At 46.2% G+C, this 21,320-nt stretch overlaps 1 protein-coding gene and 1 long non-coding RNA gene across 2 annotated transcripts in view; one reads left to right on the top strand and one right to left on the bottom strand.

Moving 5' to 3' along the window:
• The window catches only part of LOC143831530 (C-type lectin domain family 2 member D-like), a 29,648-nt gene extending 29,080 nt beyond the window's left edge, over nt 1–568 (bottom strand). The window contains exon 1 of the mRNA XM_077324581.1: nt 547–568. The gene's annotated coding sequence lies outside the window, so the exon portion shown is untranslated. The remainder of the gene's footprint in view (nt 1–546) is intronic.
• A 6,529-nt stretch (nt 569–7,097) lies between these two features.
• Nucleotides 7,098–18,003, top strand: LOC143834517 (uncharacterized). The gene is made up of 6 exons (XR_013229791.1): nt 7,098–7,577; nt 9,945–10,025; nt 12,332–12,457; nt 14,135–14,289; nt 15,431–15,525; nt 17,430–18,003. It is a non-coding gene; the product is annotated as an uncharacterized LOC143834517 (long non-coding RNA).
• Nucleotides 18,004–21,320: the final 3,317 nt, after the last annotated feature.

Genomic DNA, 21,320 nt, shown 5'->3' on the forward strand with positions numbered 1-21,320 from the left:
AATATATTATTTATATCATACGAGGCACGGGATTGTAGCAGGCGCCCCCAACATAGCGCGCCGGGGCGGGAACCCGCCTCCTCCCCACGGCCTATGGCAGGGGTAGTCAAACTGCGGCCCTCCAGATGTCCATGGACTACAATTCCCAGGAGCCCCTGCCAGCGAACGCTGGCAGGGGGCTCCTGGGAATTGTAGTCCATAGACATCTGGAGGGCCGCAGTTTGACTACCCCTGGCCTATGGTCTCTTTGCCTCCCTAACTCCTCCTTTACGAGCGAGTGGTAAAATGTGCCGCTTTTCCGCTCCCCCTTTTAGACGGGCGTCCCCGGAACCCGCAGCCTGCTTTTATATGCCGAGGAGGGCAGAGAAACGCGGGGCTTCTGCTGCCCTCCCCGTCAGCTTTGGCCGAGGAAATAGGCAGCTACTATATAATCGGCTCTTACGCCCAAGGAGACCGGCGCCTTCGGAAAAAAACGAACCGAAGACTGAAAGGAGGAAAAGAAAACCTAAAGACGAATCCCCCAGCCCCGGCCCGGAAGCGACTGACCTTTCTGCGGTGAACTCGACGGTGTGTCTCGAACTACAAGCTGGCAACATGGCATAAAAATGGCTGCGTGCTATAACTATGCAGCTGGCTTACGTTCACGACAACCTCCGTTAACGACCGGTTTCGTTTTCTAAGCGCCGCCCGGTGTTGGAGCTTCTGGGGGTTTCTCCATTTTAGGCGAGCAGCTCAATGCAGAATTAGCCATAAGCCTCAGTTTTTACTGGGGACAGGTGAGTATGGGGGCCCTGAAACATTTCTGGAGAGATAGCAATTCCCCACAAGGACATCAGTTACTTTCTCTCTTTGTGTAGGTTAGTGCTCTGAATGCCGTTCATGCAGTTTCTCTTGATGACTCAGGTTTGTTGGAGAGAAGCCCAAAAGAAGTAGTTTCATTTACTTACAGGCACGCCTTCCTTACACTTTGCAAACGCTCCTTACACTCTGCAAATACACACACAGATTGGATGTTTAGGAATTGGGGATGCTTTCTCTATGGATGAACTGGTCGCTTGGTATAGTTCAGGGTAGTCAAACTGCGGCCCTCCAGATGTCCATGGACCACAATTCCCAGGAGCCCCTGCCAGTGAATGCTGGCAGGGGCTTCTGGGAATTGTAGTCCATGGACATCTGGAGGGCCGCAGTTTGACTACCCCTGGCTATAGTTGGTCCTGCCAGCCTCGGGTCGGTTTAACATGAAACGTTTTTGCATTTCCCTCTCTAACTTAACCTGCAAATCATCGCCCCAATTTTGTTGTAGCACACACAAACCACGCAGTGGGTATCTGGTTCGTTCCTTGAAACATCACCACCACTTCTGAACATGAAGAATGTATGCTCCAGATTAAACTTTAGGGAATAAAATTTTAGTTTACTTTCAATAACACTTTTATTAATTTCCAGGTTTTGGTGGAGATCTTGCTGTTTGCATTGCTTATTGGTCTAGAATTATCCATTCCCCTGTCATAAATTCAGGCGACAGATCCATTTCTGATAACAGATTAGTGGTGGCTGTTGCAGTGAAGTGGACACAGGGATCTTGAAAGAGACTGATGGATGGCTCTGTGTGTGTGTTTGTGTGTATGAAGTGCTATCAAGTAACTTCTGACTTATGGAGATGCTATGAATTAACACTTTCCAAAATGTCCTGTCATTATGAGTATTCCTACTGAAGGCGGTGGTTGCCTTGATTGAATCAAACCACCTCATACTGGGTCTTCCTCTTTCCTGCTGCCTTCAACTTTTCCTGACATAGTTTTTCCATTGACTGATCTTTTCGTAATGTACAATAGCTTTGTTTTAGCTTCTAGGAAGAGTTCAGGCTTGATTTGGTCTAGGGCCCACTTATTTGTCTTTTTGGCAGTCCACAGAATCCATAAAACTCTCCTCTAACACCGCATTTCATAAGAATCTACTTCCTGTCAGCTTTCATGCCCATATATAGCAGTGGGGGATACTACGTTATCAATTAACTTGACCTTGGTCATCAGAAACACATAAGGATCTTTTCTGGCTCCTTCATGGCTGCCCTCCCCAATTTCAATCTCCTCCGGCAACTTCTTGGGTGTAGTCTTCCTTTTAAATAGATGGAAGCGAAGGTATAGAAAATTTCAGGTTCTTCATCATCAACCTTAACGTAGTATAAAATGGTATAGTTCCCCAGTAGTCATTACTTTTGCCTTCTTGATGTATAGCTGTAGTCCGTCTTTGAAACGTCCCACTTTTACCTTCATCAGTAGGCATTTCAAGTCTTCAGTTTTCCACCAATAATGCGGTGGCATCTTCGTATCTCAAAATTGTTAATGTTCCTCCTGCCAGTTTTCATCCCACCTTCATCTAAATCTAATCCAGTTTTCTTTAGGATTTGCTCTGCATACAGTTTGAAGACGTAGGAAGAAAAAGATGCATTCTTGTTTGGCACCTTTGCCAACTGGAAACAATCCTGTTTCTGGGGAGATGGCTGGGCCTCACAGCAGCCTGACTGATCGATATTTGACATCACCTGGATGGGGAGACCACAGGGACAAAGAAGGAGCTGGGAGCAATTCGGGACAGAGCAGAATTTAAAGATGGAGCAAAATCTGGCAGCGGATGAACTGGGCAGTGAAAAGCAAGCGACAACAAACAATGACAACACTGACATCTAGTGGACATCCATCATTATGGCCTCTGGAAAATAAATCTGACAGAACTGAGGCTTTATTGTTTTTGACCAGCTTCTACAGAAATCCTTTCTCCAGCTCTCAGGCAAGCCTGGCTTGAGAATAGTGACCGCCATCTAAGAGACCACTCCCCGATGTCCTCCCCACCCCCTTCTTAAGCCAGCCCCTTGGTACTCCAGGGAGCTATTCAAAAAGAAACAGGAGCTCAGTCAGCTAGAGCGAGTTTGAAGAAAGACTCAGGAAGGATGAAGCACTGATAACATGATATAGGATGCTTATGCGACCCTATGAGATGGCAGTACAAACTGTGAAGGATTACTACACAGTAAAGGATTATTATACCTGTGAAGGATTACTACACTGCATCATCAAGCTCATGCACAATTCAGTTGTTTAGGGTATTGTGTCCCTCCTGAAAGCTATCCCTGTCTACACACCTGGGGAGTTTAAAGGGGACAGTGGTTTGGCCTCTACTGAAAAAAACATCACTTGACCCATGGGACCCAGCCAGCTACCACCCCATTACTTTTGGAATTTTTGTTTTATCATTCTTGCACATCCAGCATTTTTGCTCAAGGTGGTTGAATGGTCAGCCATGGATCACTTAAAAGAATACCTAGATGAAACTTTGATCCTGGATCTATTCTGGTCCAGCTTCTGACCTGGTCATGTGGTGGAAATGGCTTTGGTCACTCTTACAGATAACCTCCGAAAACAGCTAGACTGAGGTGGGTCAGTGCTGCTTGTTCGATGGAGTAGATCACGAGCATTTAGCTTGCTGCCTCATCAATGTGGGGATACTGGGATCAGCCCTGCAATGGCTTACCTCCTTTCCCCAAGGCTGGGGACAGAGGGTTATCATTCTCCTTGACATTATTCAACATTTTCATCCTCCTAGCACAGCCGGTCCAGAGATACAGACTTGATTGATGACACCCTGCTCTATCTATTGATGAGCAGCTGGCCAAATATACCACCTGAATCTTTGGCCAGGTGTCTGGGAACTGTGACGCAGTGGCTCAGGTAAAGTCACCTGAAGCTGAATCCTGCAACGATAGAGGTCCTGTGGTTGGGAAGGAGGGCCCCAGAGGAGGAAGTGCGATTGCCCAGCTCAAAGCTCTACCTACCAACAGAAATCTGGGCGTGATCCTTTACAGTGATGCCTCCTTTACAGTGGAGGCACAGTTCACTAGAGTAGCTCAGCAGGCATTTTTCCATTTATGCCAAGCGAAGCTACTAGAATCATAGAATCATAGAGTTGGAAGTGGCCATACAGGCCATCCAGTCCAACCCCCTGCTCTACGCAGGATCAGCCCAAAGCATCCTAAAGCATCCAAGAAAAGTAGCAGCCTGTCTTCCCACAGGGATCCATGTGATGGTCGCCACCAGACAGGATTACTGTAACTAGTTGTATGTGGACCTTCCAAACTCTGATCTGGAAGTTACAGCTTGTACAGAATGTGACTGCCCTCTGGCAACTGCTTTAGCTGCCAGTGGAGTTATGAATCAGGTTCAAGGTATAGTTTTTGACCTTTAAGGTCTTATGCAGTCCAGGTTCTGGGTACCTAAGGGACCACCTTTCCCAAGTACATCTCCCAAAGCTGCTTATTAAGGTTTTGGGGAGAGGACATACACCTGTCGCAAGTCACCTACATTTGATTGTCACAGAGATGCATGCTAATCATGTGTGTCTTCAGGCACATTTAATGACCTTATTGTAAAGTGCAGGTTGAATGTGTAAGATCTCTTTTATCCATAACAATTAATGAAAGTAACTAAAGAAATGCTAGATTTATTGCTGATTTAATTGCCATTGAGATTTAAACTTAGGCTTTTAATCTTCAATGAGCTCCAATCAAAATGCAACAAGACACATCTGCAAGATGACTACTCTGGTGTGAGAGACCAGTCATGTAGAGTACAATCACCTGTTAGACAGCCCTACCATCGTTTTCAACTGGGTTTTTGCCTATAAAGAATCCCAGACAAAAAGCACATTTGTGAAAACATTGTCAAAAGATCCAGGTAAGCTATTTCTGTGTGCGTATTTGGCCACTGAAACTTTCTAAAATTGATTTGGTTTGAAACATTAGGAGATCCAGTTTTCCTATAATGTAGAGTTTTTAAAAATTGTTTTTAAGAACATATAGGGTTTAGGGCAGTGGTAGTCAAACTGCGGCCCTCCAGATGTCCATGGACTACAATTCCCATGAGCCCCCTGCCAGCAAATACTGGCAGGGGGCTCTTGGGAATTGTAGTCTGGAGGGCCGCAGTTTGACTACCCCTGGTTTAGGGTTTATATTCTCTGTACTGCTAGAATACTGCCAGCCTAACCCATTCCCAGGGGTCTCAGAACCAAAAAGGAACCCAACCTCTTCCAAAATGACAAGCAATTGTTCTAAATGGTATGTGTGTGTTTTTTTTTTACTGCATACAACTATGCAATGTATTTAAATACAAGTAAACAGGCATTGAATTGCAACATAAAGCAAAATAGGTAGGAATATGATAACTCTGTTGTAAAAACAACAAAAATTGAGTCCAATAGTACCTTTAAGACCAACAAAGATTTATTCAAGGCTTGAGCTTTAGAGTGCATACACTTTTCCTCAGACCCCCCCCCCCAAAAAAAAAATCTGTTGTAAAAAAAACAAACCAGTCCTATTTAAGCCAGAGCATTCAGGTATCTGGAGGGATGAAGCCAAGGTGTCTGAGCTTAGGGATCAGTCCAATTTCACTCTCCATTTTGGAGTTAGGTTCCTGAAACCTTAAATTCATTTTTTGCAGAATCAGTCAATGTTTATATATTAGAGAACATCAGCATCAACTCATAAAGAAGGCACACCATGTGCTTAGAATGTGTGCTGATTGAAACACCTTTCTTTGTTATGTATGTATTCTCATTTATGTTTGGTTATTGAGTTAATTTGCATGGATTTTGTTAGTGCATAATAAAAGTATAGAGGAGGGGGGGAAGAATGAGTACAGAAAGCTCAAATCTTGACCAATCCTAAATGTTGCTGTATTCTTAATAGATGTTTGTTGGCCTTTCTGTTTCTCATATAGAGATCCTCTAATCAGGGCGTGAGCCTGAATAAATCTTTGTTGGTCTTAAAGCTACTGGACTCTGATTTTATTGTTTGCCTTGTATCTGATTGTAAATCTTGCCGTTTGCTGATAACCTGTTCCATTACTTGATCACAATGGGAACTTACAGACAGACGGCTATTCTACAGGTGTGTTATATTACTAAGCTTCTTGGACGGAATTTTGCAATAAAATTTTGCTCTAAAATAAAACTCAGCAGTTTTCCCTATGTTATACTTTGTACGTCTCGGGGCTCTGAAAATGTACATGAAGAGCTCACGACCGAGAAAAGGGACAAGTGACTTTATGTGACGGCACGTCAAACCAGCTCCGTCTCACCCCTGTAGCCAATCTTGCAGCCATACACAATGTCAGGATCCATTTCTGATGGCCAGAGGCTGTTGTATGTCAGAGACTCCACTGCCTGCTTCTTAGAAGTCAGAAAAGCTGCACAGGAACCAAGGCCTCTCAGAACACTTCCTTGTGGCTTTGCACCTCTGCTTCTTGCTTGACCATAGAAGGCTGCCAACAGCTCTGTTTCCAAAAACACAATTTTCCCTTTCACATTCAAGGTGTGAAGTGGTCCTGCTGCCCCACAATGGACATGGTCCTTGCCTATTCTCCCCATCCATCCATCCATCCATCCATCCATCCATCCATCCATCCATCCATCCATCCATCCATCCATCCATCCATCCATCCATCCATCCATCCATCCATCCATCCATCCATCCATCGGTATTTGGTTAGTGAACCTGAAAGAAAAAAATATAAAACTAAACTGTGAACTAATTACCATAGAGATAAAATACAAAGAGGGCAAAAATTAAAATTATCAGGACAAATTACTTGAATAAAAATGAAGATACTATCTAAGTTAAATGTTATGTTTAACAACCCCCCCCCCCCACACACCTTTAGGTTCCCTTTTAGGTTCCTGGGCATGGTATGAGACCGTGCCCTGGGCTGTTGGGTGATCTATCCCTTGTTTTTAGCATCACCAAACATCTGGACCCACACCTCGACTGACTCCAATGTTTCCCTCCAATGTTTTAGTATTTTTAACACCATCTTGTAGAGTTATAGATTTTTAGTTTTGGGGATTTTTTTTTAGGTTATTGTGCGTGATTTATAAATTTGGTGGGCGGCATTTTTCATGGATTTTTCATAGTTGTGTATCTCCTTTTCGATCCATATGTATGAATTTTACTATGCATGTTTGATTTTTAAATAAATTGTAATACAGAAAGAGAGAGAGAGAAAATGTTGTTTTAAAGACAAATGAAACACGAGGTTCTGGAAAACTAATCTGACCAAATCCAAAGGTCTTTCAAAAGCAAACGTGTGTTCAAAGGAGTACCTAAGTCCACAGACTTCCATAATCTCTGAAATGCCCACTTAATTTAATTGCAGAGGAAGAATAAGGAGTCCACTGGATTGGCTTCCACCATTGAAATCATTAGGGTAGGTCATGTGTACCTTTGAGTCCTGGTATCCATAATTCAGTATTAGTCTGACAAGGTAGCCTACTGGTATTTTCAGATTTTGATCTGCAGATGGTCACTCAAAAGCCCTGTGGTTTCACAGTTGAGACACTGAATGTGCTCACATTTCCTCTGTAGCCCTGAGTCCCATGTCATAGGCGCTCGACTGAACATTGTTTCTTGAGACGCTTAAAGCACAACCATTATCAGGCCATGGAAGATGAAGAGGGATATATGGCATTGAAGACCAGACCATGGAACAAAGCCACCACACGTTGTTCACACGTTCAGAGGACCAAAGGTATCTCTTTCAGGAGTCTTGGTTCAAATGTACAGCCTCTGTGCTTTGTGTTTGCATTTTTCTGAGTAAAAGAATGTGAAACGATAGTTTTGCATACAACCTTTAATGGTTATCAGCCAGTATTCTTTTGTGGGGAATACTCTGGACACTTTTTGCCCAATTATTCACAGTGGATTTATTTTATTTTTAGCTTTTCAAAATAAGTTTATTTTGCTCCTACTAAGTGACCATGTTCCAGAAATTATTAATAAGATTTCGGGGTGGGGGGAGTGAGATCGAAATTTAGTGATAATGTATCTCTGAGCATTGCCCTCCTGTGAAAGTCTGGAACCTTTTTTCATTGAGTTGAGGGTATTTTGTTATAAAGATAGGTCCTGATGAATGTAGTTTCAGAGGGCAGCCATCCTGGTTCTCAGTAGAAGACGGAGATTCGAGTCCAGGAGTACCTCAGAGACGAACAATTTCAAGGTATGAGCTGTTGAGACTCAAAGCTCCCTTCCTCAGAGACTTCCCTCTATCAAGTGAATAACATCATAGAAAGTCAAATTAGTCTCTATTTAATCCTGTCACATTTTCTTTTGGATATGCTGTTATTCTGATTGTGCCTTTGTGCATTTTGGAATGTTTTAATGAAGAATTGTTGCTGTTCTTTTGAACGATGATTCTCTTTAATTTATGAGTGAGTTTCCAAAATGCCACCTCAGGGCCAAGAGTTGTGTGATCCTGGAATTCCACGACAGGAACACTAGATGTGCAATTTGGCCCTAAACAGCTGTCCCACAATGGAGGGGGGATTTGGATTGGGGCTCTGGCTTTGTGGAAGGGGGTGGCTTCTGTGCCTGTCTTTTCTCCATCCCATGGCTGGGGATCATCTTTAATTGAAGAAAACACAACACACACAAATACACACCCCAATCCACATCAGCACCCAACACTGCCACATGACTGATTTTTATGGCTGTGGCAGATTTGGGATAACTGGGACAGGGAGTGAGTCTTAAGTCCCCAGTTTGCTAAGAGAACCCTTTAACTTTCTTCCGCATCATCTCCACTGAGGGATAAAATGACATCCTATGCTTCGGGATAACACATACGGAGGATCCTTTCTAGTTTCTAATCTGATTAGGAGTGGAGGAAAACTCCACCCCCTGAATTTGTTCTTCTTTAGCTTTCTGTTCCTTTGTTAGTAAGTGTTGGGCTGCAATAAAGGTGTTGTGTCCTGCAATTCCTGAGAATACATATAGATTAAAGAAAACACTTTATTGTGCTAGCAAAGGAAGAACAGAGCAACAGGTCTCTTTCTACGGTCCTTCAGTGGAGGGAGTACATTATGAATATTTATACTCTTGTTTCCTCCTGCCCTTATTAGGTCAAGTTTTTGACATAGCAATATGACTGGCCATAAGCTCTGGCGCAGCAAGAAATTCAAAGCGCATGTGTGGCTTATATAACCAGTTTTTGAAACTGCGCATGTCTTATATGCCATAATTTCCTCCTGCCATATTATGAATCCTTATGATTGGATGAGGCTCAGCACTTTTAGGCAAAGCTCCATTATTTCATTGAGTTCAGTTTTTCGGCTTTCGAACTGCTCTAACTGCATCAGCACAAGCTGGCCTGTCAGCTGCTTCCAGCACTGTAATTTTATATTTTTTAAGCAGTTTTATATTTTGAAGCAAGAGATGCACATGTATACTTGCAGTTGTGAAAAAATTATATAGTGAAAATAAATCTCTCTTGCTCAAGTTCTTTGCTAAAGGTAGAGGGATTTCAGTTTAACAGTTAGAGGACACATTAATTATATTTACTTATATAATTATTTTGCCATGAAAATGCTAGAGGGCGTCACCCCAAGGGTCAGACATGACTCGGTGCTTGCACAGGGGATACCTTTACCTTTATATAATTATTTAATCATGTTTGGCGTAGTGGTTAGGTGTGCGGACTTCTAATCTGGCATGCTGGGTTCAATTCTGCGCTCCCCCACATGCAGCCAGCTGGGTGACCTTGGGCTCCCCACAGCACTGATAAAGCTGTTCTGACTGAGCAGTGATATCAGGGCTCTCTCAGCCTCACCTACCCCACAGGGTGTCTGTTGTGGGGAGAGGAAAGGGAAGGAGATTGTAAGCCACTTTGAGACTCCTTCTGGTATAGAAAAGCAGCATATAAGAACCAACTCTTCTTCTTCTACTACTTTATTTATAGTCACCGTTTCTTATCGAGACTTAAAATTCTCAGCCACAAAATTAGGGAAAAAGTACTATCAATTTTATTTATACAGTAACGCCTGTGCATTAATGTGGAGGGCTATGATTTTGGATCTCGATTGTGTCTCTTTGTGCTAGATGAATCGCCATTTATTTACAGATTCATCCTGCTGCCAAAAGATTGCTCTATGGATTGGATGGGCCGGGACTGTCATCCTGTTGGTGGGTGTAATCATATTGGGTGAGTAAAGAAAGGTTTTGGAAACCCCGGCGGCCATTTTGAAGTGGATGCAGGCTAATAAATCAAAGCTTAATCCCCGCAGGACAGAAATATTACTGTTGGACTGTGGGTCTGACATGGGATTTAAGGTGTCACTGGATGGGGTAGGATCAAAGCAAAAGGACATTCTTCTCCAGGCCTGTTGAAAACCCTAGTTCCAAGGAAGCCACATTTGGAGAGGGAAATCGGCCTTCATGCTGTGCTTGTGGGGAGGTTGGCCAGCAGCCTCCTGGTGAAAGAAATTGCCAGGTCCCTTCAACAGAGGCTTCATATGTAAAAACGGTCAGTCCAACCTTTTCCCAACATGTTGTGGGCAAATAACATCACCTGGCAAAGAACATCCCATTAACACTTTTCTCCAGACCAGTTGGCTACCCTACTTATGCTTTACGAGGGCATCTTCCAGTTGATCACCTCTAGGAACGGAAGATGATCCAACTTGATCGATCTTACATTGATAATAAACATAAACTGTCCAAATTGTAAAACAGGTTTTTGTAACTGTGATCTTAAGAGTAGCCTGAAAAACTTGTAAACATGCAATGATTCAGTTCAGAGACAAATGACTTCCTGTTAATCTCTAATTGAAACTGCTAAAAATATCAGAGTGTACTCAGGTGAGAGAAAATGAAGCCAGGCTAGAATCTGGCATGATACTAGCAGTTCATACTGTAAATGGGGGGTTGGACTGGATGACCCATGAGATTCCTTCCAACTCCGTTATTCTATGATTCTATGAAATCTTTGTATCAGGCCAAACTCCTTCTCTACCGGAAGGAGTCTCAAGGCGGCTTACAATCGCCTTCCCTTTCCTCTCCCCACAACAGACCCCCTGTGAGGGAGGTGAGGCTGAGAGAACCCTCAGATTACTGAAGAAGAAGAGCTGGTTGTTATATGTGGCTTTTCTCTACCTGAAGGAGTCTCAAGGGAGCACCTTCCCTTTCCTCTCCCCACAACAGACACCCTGTGAGGGAGGTGAGGCTGAGAGAGCCCTGATATTACTGCTCAGAACAGCTTTATCATTACTGTGGGGAGCTCAAGGTCACCCAGTTGGCTGCAAGTGGATGAGGAGTGGGGAATCAAACTGCCAGATTAGAAGTCCACACTCCTAACCACTACACCAAGCTGGCACTCTTACAGGAATAGCAAGCTAAGTTTATAAGGATTGATTCAAATGAGTAGCCGTGTTGGGCTGAAGTAGCACAAGAAAATCAGAGTCCAGTAGCACCTTTAAGACCAACAAAGATTTATTCAAGGCGGGAGAACATACTAAAGGAAACTAAAATGTCAAGATCAGAGACTAATAGACAAAGATATGCTGGGAGAAATTAACAGAGACCCTGTCACTACACTCCATCTGTCCCCACCTAAGCATGGAAGCAGCCCCACAAGTGACCAGCTGTGATGAGTGATGACTAGAAATGACAGTCTCTCATTCTAAATTAGACACCAGAAAATCAGGGCTGGATTTACATGAAAAGAGGCCCGAGGCTATTCCACTTATGTGGCCCTTTCACCTCCCATTTTTAAGTTTGTACATTACATGAGAGATAATAAAATACATCATTACTGTGATAAAATTGAAAGGGATATAGAGGAGAGCGACGAAGATGATCTGGGGCCAAGGGACCAAGTCCTATGAAGATAGGTTGAGGGACTTGGGAATGTTCAGCTTGGAGAAAAGGAGGTTGAGAGGGGACATGATAGCCGTCTTTAAGTATTTGAAAGGTTGTCATTCGGAGGAGGGCAGGATACTGTTCCCCTTGGCTGCAGAGGAAAGGACACGCAGTAATGGGTTTAAACTACAAGTACAACGATATAGGCTAGATATCAGGAAAAAATGTTTCACAGTCAGAGTAGTTCAGCAGTGGAATAGGCTGCCTAAGGAGGTGGTGAGCTCCCCCTCACTGGCAGTCTTCAAGCAAAGGTTGGATACACACTTTTCTTGGATGCTTTAGGATGCTTTGGGCTGATCCTGCGTTGAGCAGGGGGTTGGACTAGATGGCCTGTATGGCCCCTTCCAACTCTCTGATTCTGTGATTCTATGATATATATCAATAAGTTAAATGAAATGTTGTGATTTATAAAAAATGTGGAATATAGGCCCCTCTTGATCTTGAGGCCCTAGGCCGAAGCCTAGTTAGCCTATCGGAAAATCCGGCCCTGCAGAAAATACATCGAACAGCACCAAAGCCCCTCTTAACACACACACACACACACACACTCCTCATGGGGATTGTAGACCTAAATGGAAATGTTTGTTAAAGTTTTTCAGATCAGACAACTTATGAAAAATCAAGAGAAGGCTTGTGCCTCTGAGGGACCCACCAATGGCACAGGCCTGACTCAATTTCGACGGTCCATTTGTGAGGCTCTTAACAGCAGCATAGAAGGTAATGGTCTTTCAGGGCAGAAGTACACATGACATGGTAATCTCTATTTGGAAACCTATAGCTGCTTCATCAATAGGGAAAAATGGGGTCGAAACTATTATTATTCAAATACCAGAACAGCTCTTTCCCATCGGGCTTGAGGTGCTTTAAATCATATTATAAATACACTAGGGGCAAAGCCTGTTGTACCCCAGAATACATCAGGCATTTGGAACTCCAGGTGGGAAAAGGAAGGAGGGGGGAGGGAGGAAGACAGACAGACAGACAGAGAAAAAAGAAGAGCAAAATGATGTAGAACAGAGCAAACAGAAAGAAAAGGGAAGGAAGGAAGGTTAGTGGTGACCTGTGTAGATGATGGGGGGGGGGGGCAGTAGCCCCCCAAAGTGGCTGTTTTCAAGGGGATCTGATCTCTGCAATCTGGAGAGGAGCCTTCATTCTGGGGGATCCCCAAGTCCCAACTGGAGGCAGGCATTCCTGAACAGTGGCACAGTGCTTCACAGATGTCCCTCCCTCCCAGGCAGCCCTTTCTTCCAGGGGATCTGATCTCTGCAGTCTGGAGAACAGCTTTCAGCCTGGGGGATTCTCAGCTCCCACCTGGAGGCTGGCATCCCTGAACCTCCTTTGGGCACGATGCCACAGTCTGATTCCTGTTGTCTGGAGATGAGCTGTCATAGCAAAATTCCCTCTCCAAAACAGGAATTTTTCACTGGGATGCTGATCTCTATAGTCTGCAGATGAACTCCAATTCCAGGTCTCCAGGTCGCACCTGGAGGTTGGTGACCCCTTGAAGGTTGGAGGTGCAGCCTCAAGATTCCAGGTGGGGGCAGAAGGAGTAAAGGCCCCCCACCAGCCCCATAGGACCCAGAGTGGCCTCTGCTCTCCCTTCCTCCCCCTCCTTCCAGCTGCTTTCCCCAAAAAACTGGTGCCTGGAGATCAGTTGTTATTCCTGAAGATCTCCAGGCCCCACCTGGAGGTTGGCAACCTAGCTGTCTGCACATGGAGGAGGCATGGGGGATCAAACCAGGCTCTTGATATTAGAGCCTACTACTGTTTAATCACTCCCACCACAATGGATGTCAAGGTCAAGTGGAGACCAGGGGGAGGAGGGTCAGCATCCAGGAAAGCCACAGTGCAGGTGCCCCTTGTATTCCTCATCAGGTGGCTCATTGCCCCACCTCCCTCTCCAAACCGAGGCAGATTAAGGACAGGCCACTTACCCGGAGCTGCGCCTCTCCTTCGAGGCAAACTGGAGGAAGCAGCTGAAACGGGGCAAGGTAAGTCCTGCGGTTGGCTCTTATTGGGTGAGCCAGCCAGCTAGCTCGCCAATCAGCTGCCTAGCAAATGCGTCAGGCACATACATGCCCAGCTTTATTACGTGGAATGATGATGAGAGTTCTTCAAATGGTTTAGGAAAGCATTTTCTGGCGAAGTGGATATTCTGAAGGGAATTCAAAGAAGATTGTTTACATAAGCTAATGAATATGGGGTGGGGAAGAGGCTGTTCTGTGCACAAAGAACAATTTGGGGAAGGCCTGGAGAGAGTGACAGATCCAAAGGCCAATCACGTATGAGAAAGCGTAGAGCAGGGAGAGAGTCAGAGGGGCTTGAAATGTAGGAGATGAGCAAACATCTGGCCACACTGCCTAAGGAACCATCATTTTCTGCTTCTCCTTCCAGGGGACTCCAAGTGCCAACTCTGTCCCGTCAACTGGGTGTTACAAAAGGGGCAGTGCTATTGGCTCTCAAAAGAAAAAAGGGAATGGCTCTGGGCCTACAATGACTGTGTCAGTAAGCGAGCTCAGATGCTTGTGGAACTGGACTGGAATGAAACGGTAAGAAGAACCCTGTGGCCTGAAAATCAAAAGAGGGGGAAATGCCATATGAATGCATCTCTAGGAGGAAAACAACAGCAATTTCAGTATTTCCTGATGGTTTTCCCTGTTTAGGCTCCAAAGGAAAGACTGTGTGTGTTTCAGGCAACATCACGCATATTAGATGGTAGAGCATCTCAGCCGTGTTGCTTCTCTCTAAAAAACGGAATGAAGGAAAGAGTTGACTTCCCCTTCCCCTAGTCCATAGGCTTCACCCCGTGGCCACATTTTGAGGTGAAGGGACACATTCAGTCATAGGTTCCCAGTGTCCCATGTCATTTGATCTTGGGAATATCTGGACTGAGCATCAATGTGTTTGCTTCCATTCAGCTCCGGCTAGCAGCTATGCTTCTATTCATGCTAGATGATGGTGTTGGGTACCACTGCCAGAGCGATGGCCACAGGTGGGGAGGGAGACAGCGATGTCCAGAATGAGTTTTAAAGCACAAGAGGCAAGTTGAGCCTCTATGGTTTAAACCGAGTGAAGAAGAGCCTCTATGGTGAGCCTTTATGGTCTAAATCAGGGGTAGTCAAACTGCGGCCCTCCAGATGTCCGTGGACTACAATTCCCAGGAGCCCCTGCCAGCATTCGCTGGCAGGGGCTCCTGGGAATTGTAGTCCATGGACATCTGGAGGGCCGCAGTTTGACTACCCCTGGTCTAAATTGAGTGAAGAAGAGCAATCACTACCTACCCACAATTTCTCACTGTCTGGAGAGAGAGGAAATGTAGACCAGTTGGCACCACTGCCCGCTGATACTGGCAGGACAGACAGGAATGAAATGACTGTAAGGCCAATGCTGCTGTTTCAAGCAGTAATATTAAATAATGCACTCATATCTGAAACCAATTATGAAGTATAGCTCGGCGGTGAAGGGAAATCTGTTAGGTGTAGCCCCAAGAAATAATGGTATAGAATCAAATGGGTAGCTGTGTTGGTCTGAAGTGGGAATCAAACCCCGCTCTCCAGATTAGAAGCCGCCACTCTTAACCACTACACCACGATGGCTATAACAGCCCGTGAAAAGACGGCACGGTTTTTCTCCAGGCAGCCTTATAGCAGAAGAAATTAAGAATGACCATATTCCTGATCTTCTTGGCAGGAGTTCACACTGGTAACTGGTGTCTGGATTGGACTTAATTATACCGCTTTGAAGAAATGGACTTGGATAAATGGTTCGCTGGTGGATGCAAGTGTGTAAGTATATCACATGTGTCCCATCCCAATATTATCCATAATGTTTCTCAATAGCTTCCTGGGCCATTTTAGGTTGGCAGAATGGTGCAAAGGGGAAGGCCTATGAAACCCAGTCTCTCTATTCACTGTGGTTTTGATCCATACTGGTCGTCACCAGAGCCAGTTTAAGGATTTGCGGGGCCCTCTCAGAGCAGAGCAGAGCTGTGGTGGGAGCAGCCAGACTGGGGATGGAGCCCCCCCCCCCAGTTGAAAGGGCTGTCACTCTAAGTGAGTTCCATCGACCAAGCTCACTTTTTAAAAATGGCAGCATTAACCAAACAGCTTTATACAGCTTTCGTTGTATTCATATTAGGCTAAGGGCTAAGTGGGCAGACAGTGGGCGGGGCCAGTCCGGCTGAGGGGACAATCTAGGCCAGGGGTAGTCAAACTGCGGCCCTCCAGATGTGCATGGACTACAATTCCCATGCGCCCCTGCCAGTGTTCGCTGCCAGCGAACGCTGGCAGGGGCTCATGGGAATTTTAGTCCATGGACATCTGGAGGGCCGCGGTTTGACTACCCCTGATCTAGGCCCTCACCAGCACAGGCCAGAAAGGTTTCTAGGCCCTCACCAGGACAGGCTTCGAGGCACTCACCAGGACAGGACAGAAAGCCACGGGGAAGCGGCAGGACACCGTGAGTAAAGACGGAGGCCTTCCCCTCGGGCCTAGAAGAACACCGGGGGGGGGGGGGGCTTTAAAACCCCATTCTCACAAACGGGCTTTTAATCTAGTGAGGACATAAGCTCTCAGTGGCACCTGGCTCCCAGTGGCTTGTATCTCACCTTTTAACTGAGCTGCTGCAGAAGGTATTTTATGTCCTGATACTAGATTCAAAGCCCCAGGTGTGCTTCTAGGCCTGAGGGGAAGGCCTCCAGCACCAGAGTTCAAAAGCCTCATTTCTTTGACGCTCGGCCTTCCTTATGGTCCAACTTTTGCAGCCATACCCAGCATTCCTACCCAGCATTATTCATGCTCATTTTTTAAAAAAAAAAGAAGGGGAGGGAATTTCCAGAGCTGTCTGTAAGTAGGTGGGTATTTAAATGTTTTTGGATGCTGATGTGTTATGTGTACAGCATGATCCATGCTTCTCAAAGTAAAGACATAAAACAGGGTGGGCAGTGAATCAATGCAAATCAGGTGTGAAAACAGTGGACAGAAAAATTATTATCCCAGGCTCTCTGTAATCTGCATTGCAAGGGTGGTTTCACATAGAATTACATCGGCAACCAGAGTACCACAAAAAAATCACCCTGTGTGGAAGCATCCCAGAAACCATGTGCCTTTCATGGTTGTTAATAACATGGTGTAGTGGTTAAAGAGTGGAAAACTCTAATCTGGAGCAGTGGTAGTCAACCTGTGGTCCTCCAGATGTTCACGGACTACAATTCCCACGAGCCCCTGCCAGCGGTTTCTGGCAGGGGCTCATGGGAATTGTAGTCCATGGACATCTGGAGGACCACAGATTGACTACCCCTGATCTAGAGAGCCAAATTTGATTCCTCACTCCTCCACATGTAGCCAGCTGGGTGACCTTGAGCCAGGCAGAGTTCTCTTAAAGTGGTTCTCTGCAGAGCAGTTTTCTTCAAGCTGTCTCAGCTCCACCTACCTCACCAGGTTTCTGTTCTGGGAAGGAAAAGGTGTTTGCGAGCCATTTTGGGGATCCTTCGGATAGTGTAAAGTTCTCCTCCTCCTCTTTCTTAATGAGCCCCAGTTCAGAACAACCCCGTGAGAGTAAGCCTGGAGCAATGTCATCCACCATCCCACGTTCATGACAGGGTGGAAATTCAAACCAAGCCCAAGTTCAGCATCCTTCTCAGAGTGGTTGCCTAAATAACTCACCAAAGCTTTTCTCTTTTTTTCCACAGCGTTCCCAGCATTTCCTTCATACCTGCAACAAGCTGTGGGGTTTTAAAATCCAATAAAATCCAGTCTGAAACGTGCAATCTGCTATTTAAGTGGGTATGTCAAAAAGCAGCTGCTTTATTCTGATAACATCAACAACATTTCAGTCCGGTGGCACCTTTAAGACCAACAAAGTTTTATTCCTGGTATAACCCTTCCTGCGCATGCCCATGTCTTCAGATACCCACGTGAAGGCTCCAGCTAATTAGAAGATGATGTTCTTTTCCTGATCCACAAATTCTGTGTAGTGGAAAGTGACAGGAATTATTTTATCAGCTCACTGCCGATTGCTAGATCACTGTGCATATGTGACTAGGGGCAAAGCCCAAATACAACGGGTGCTAGGATTGTGGTATCCTGCATTGTGGTATGCTGGGCCTCCTCCTCACTGAATCTTGATCTCCAGTGGGGTGGCGTGGTTAAAGAGCAGCCATTCCTCCTCCATGTGCAGCCAACTGGGTCACCAACCTCCAGGTGGGGCCTGGAGATCTTTAGGAATAACAACTAATCTCCAGGCAGTAATTCTTCTGGAGAAAACAGCTGGTAGGGAGGGGGAAGGGGAGTGGGGGACTCTTTGACTTTGGACCCCATGGAGGTGCAGGGATGCCAGGTTCCAGGTGGGAAACAAAAGAGAACTATTGTGTGTCAGTAAATACCAATGATAATAAACATCAATTCATAAACTTGTCACAGTTTCTTCCTTCCATGAAAATATTTAATTGATAGAAGTTGCTTGAATAACTGAAAATGTTTTGGACTGTACCTTCTTCAGTTCAGTTCAATATCAAAATAAATCAAGAACAGTTGCATGTTACAATCAAACATGAAAATGGTGGTTGGCAAAGAACAAAAAACATCAGTTCATAAACTTGTTACAGTTTCTTCCTTCAATGAAAATATTTAATTGATAGAAGTTGCTTGAAGAACTGAAAATGTTTCGGCCTGTATCTTCTTCAGTTCAGTTCAATATCAAAGTAAATCAAGAACAGTTGCATGTTTATTTATTTTATTTATGATTGGATTTATATACTGCCGTTCGCCAAAAGGTCTCATGGCGGTTCACAATAAAATATAAAATCAAAGTAAAATCACATAAAATCCCATAAATACCCCATTATTACTATAAAAGATGGCATTCTATTCTATAACTTTCCCCATTTGTTCAGAGAGAGGTTGGACGTTAATTCTGTAAGAGAGACAGGAGAGAAAGACTGGCCAATGGATTAGGGATCTTGGATGGAACCCGGGCTCTGCCCTGGCCTTAACCGAAGGCCTGGCGGAAGAGCTCTGTCTTACAGGCCCTGCGGAAAGATGGTAGTTACAACAGGGCTCTTAGCTCATTCCACCAGGTTGGGGCCAGGACCGAAAAGGCCCTGGCCCTGGTCAAGGCCAGGCGAACATCCCAGGGGCCTGGGACAGTCAGTAGATTCATACCCGCAGAGCAGAGAGCCCTGCGGGGGGCATAAGCAACCAAACGGTCCCGCAGTTAAGTAGGACCTAAGCCGCGTATGGCCTTAAAGGTTAAGACCAACACCTTAAACTTGACCCGGCAACAGACTGGTAACCAATGAAGATGACGGAGTACCGGCTGAATATGGGCCCTCCAAGGTGTCCTAGTGAGGACACTAGCTGCCGCATTTTGTACCAGCTGTAACTTCCGGATCAGAGTCAAGGGTAGGCCTGTGTAGAGCGAGTTACAGTAGTCTAGTCTGGAAGTGACCGTTGCATGGATCACAGTGGCTAGGTGTTCCGAGGACAGATAGGATGCTAGTAGCCGGGCCTGGCGAAGATGAAAAAAAGCCGTCTGGGCTACTTTCGTGACTTGAGCCTCCATAAACAGGGAGGCATCAAAAGTCACTCCCAAGTTCCTGACCACTGGTGTAGATGTTAATTGTACACCATTTAGGCATGGAAGGCGCCCTTCCTGATCCTGCCCTCTTCTGCCCAGCCACAGGACCTCCGTCTTGGAGGGGTTGAGTTTCAGGCGACTCTGCCTGAGCCATCCAGCCACTGCTTCCAAACAACTGGCAAATGTATCTGGGGGGGGGGGGAAGTCTGGCCGGCCGCCCATTAGGAGATAGAGCTGGGTGTCATCTGCATATTGATGTCACCCTAGCCCATAACCCCGAACCAACTTGGCCAGAGGCCGCATGTAGATGTTGAACAACGTAGGGGAGAGTACCACCCCCTGCGGAACCCCACAGGGGAGTTCGCAGGGATCCGATAGTTCATCCCCCACTGCCACCCTGTGTCCGGTTCCGGAGGAAGGAGGCCAGCCATTGCAGCGCAGTCCCACTAATTCCGGTCCTGGCGAGGCGGTGAACCGATAGCTAGTGGTCGACCACATCAAATGAGGCCGACAGATCTAATAACACGAGAATAGTGGACCCGCCTCAATCCAGCTGGCGTCGGATATCATCCGTCAGAGCGACCAGCACGGTCTCCACCCTATGGCCAGGACGGAAACCAGACTGGTATGGGTTGAGGGCCAAAGTTTCCTCCAAGAAAACTAGGAGCTGGTCTGCTGCGGCCCGCTCTACTACCTTCCCTAGAAACGCAAGATGCGAGACAGGGCGGTAGCTGGCGGGGTCCTGCCTGTCCAGCGATGGTTGTTTCAGCAGAGGGCAAACCACAGCTTCCTTAAGCCACCCCTGGGAACTCTCCAGATGTCAAAGAGAGGTTCATAATCTCCCTCAGGGGGCCTCCTATCCGTTGGTCGCGCTGTAAGCAACCAAGACGCACAGGGATCCAAGGGACTGTGGTGGCCCTCACTGATCCTAGTAACTTGTCCACTTCAGTTAAAGAGAGCCGCCTAAAACCATCAAACACTAACCCCCTCAGCGACCACGGAGCTTCCAGTTCGCTAACTGTATCAATCGTGGCAGGTAGGTCGCGGCGGAGTGATAGAACCTTATCCACAAGATAGCTTGAAAATGCCCCACAGCTCAGATCCAGTTCCCTTAATTTTGGGTGCCCTTCTTCAAGGGCGGTAAGTGACCTAATCACTCTAAACAGTTGTGCCGGGCGAGAGCTTGCGGACGCGATTTCTGCAGCATAGAAGTCTCGTTTTGCCGCTTTCACTGCGTTCTCATACGCCTTCATAAGCGTGCGATGAGTTGTCCTTGTCACTTCGTCGCGAGTCTTCCTCCACACTCGCTCAAGCCGTCTCACTTCCTTCTTCCTCTCCCGGAGCTCCTGGGAAAACCACGGAGCCTGTTTGAGGCGAAGGCGGAGAGGGCGCCTAGGAGCAATCGTGTCGATAGCGGCCATCAGGCGGGACTTCCAGTCCTCCACCAAGGCTGACAACGAGTTGCCGGAGGGCATCGGGTCCCGCAGGGCATTAAGGAATCTCTGGGATTCCATAAATATAGTTCTTCTCCAGACCACAGAGCTCAGTTCCCCTGGTGAAAAGGGCAGCTTGAGAGGGGTGGACTCTGTGGCACTGTGCTCCAGAGAGCTTCAGTGATGCCAGCCTCCAGGTGAGACCTGGGGATCCCCTGGAATGACAGCTCCTCTCCAGACTGCAAAGTTCAGTTCCGCTGGAGAAAAGGGCTGCTTTGGGGGGGGGGAGGGGGGTTGGGTTGACTCTATGCAGCATGTGCCCCAGGGAGGTTCACAGAATCAGAGTTGGGACATACAGGCGATCTAGTCTAACCCCCCTGCTCAAGGCAAGATCAGACTCAAGTGTCCAGGATAAGTATAAGTGCAGGAACGCCAGACCCTAGGGGGGACCTGAGGATCACCAAGAAACGCAAGCACCTTCATCCAGCTAGGTGATACACAAATTTGGAGGTAGGCATGGGAGCAACTGCTCCAAGATGGATAAGGAACTGTGTGTACAACAAAAGAAGATG

The sequence above is a fragment of the Paroedura picta genome, chromosome 3, assembly GCF_049243985.1.
Source record: "Paroedura picta isolate Pp20150507F chromosome 3, Ppicta_v3.0, whole genome shotgun sequence".
Lineage (NCBI taxonomy): Eukaryota > Metazoa > Chordata > Lepidosauria > Squamata > Gekkonidae > Paroedura > Paroedura picta.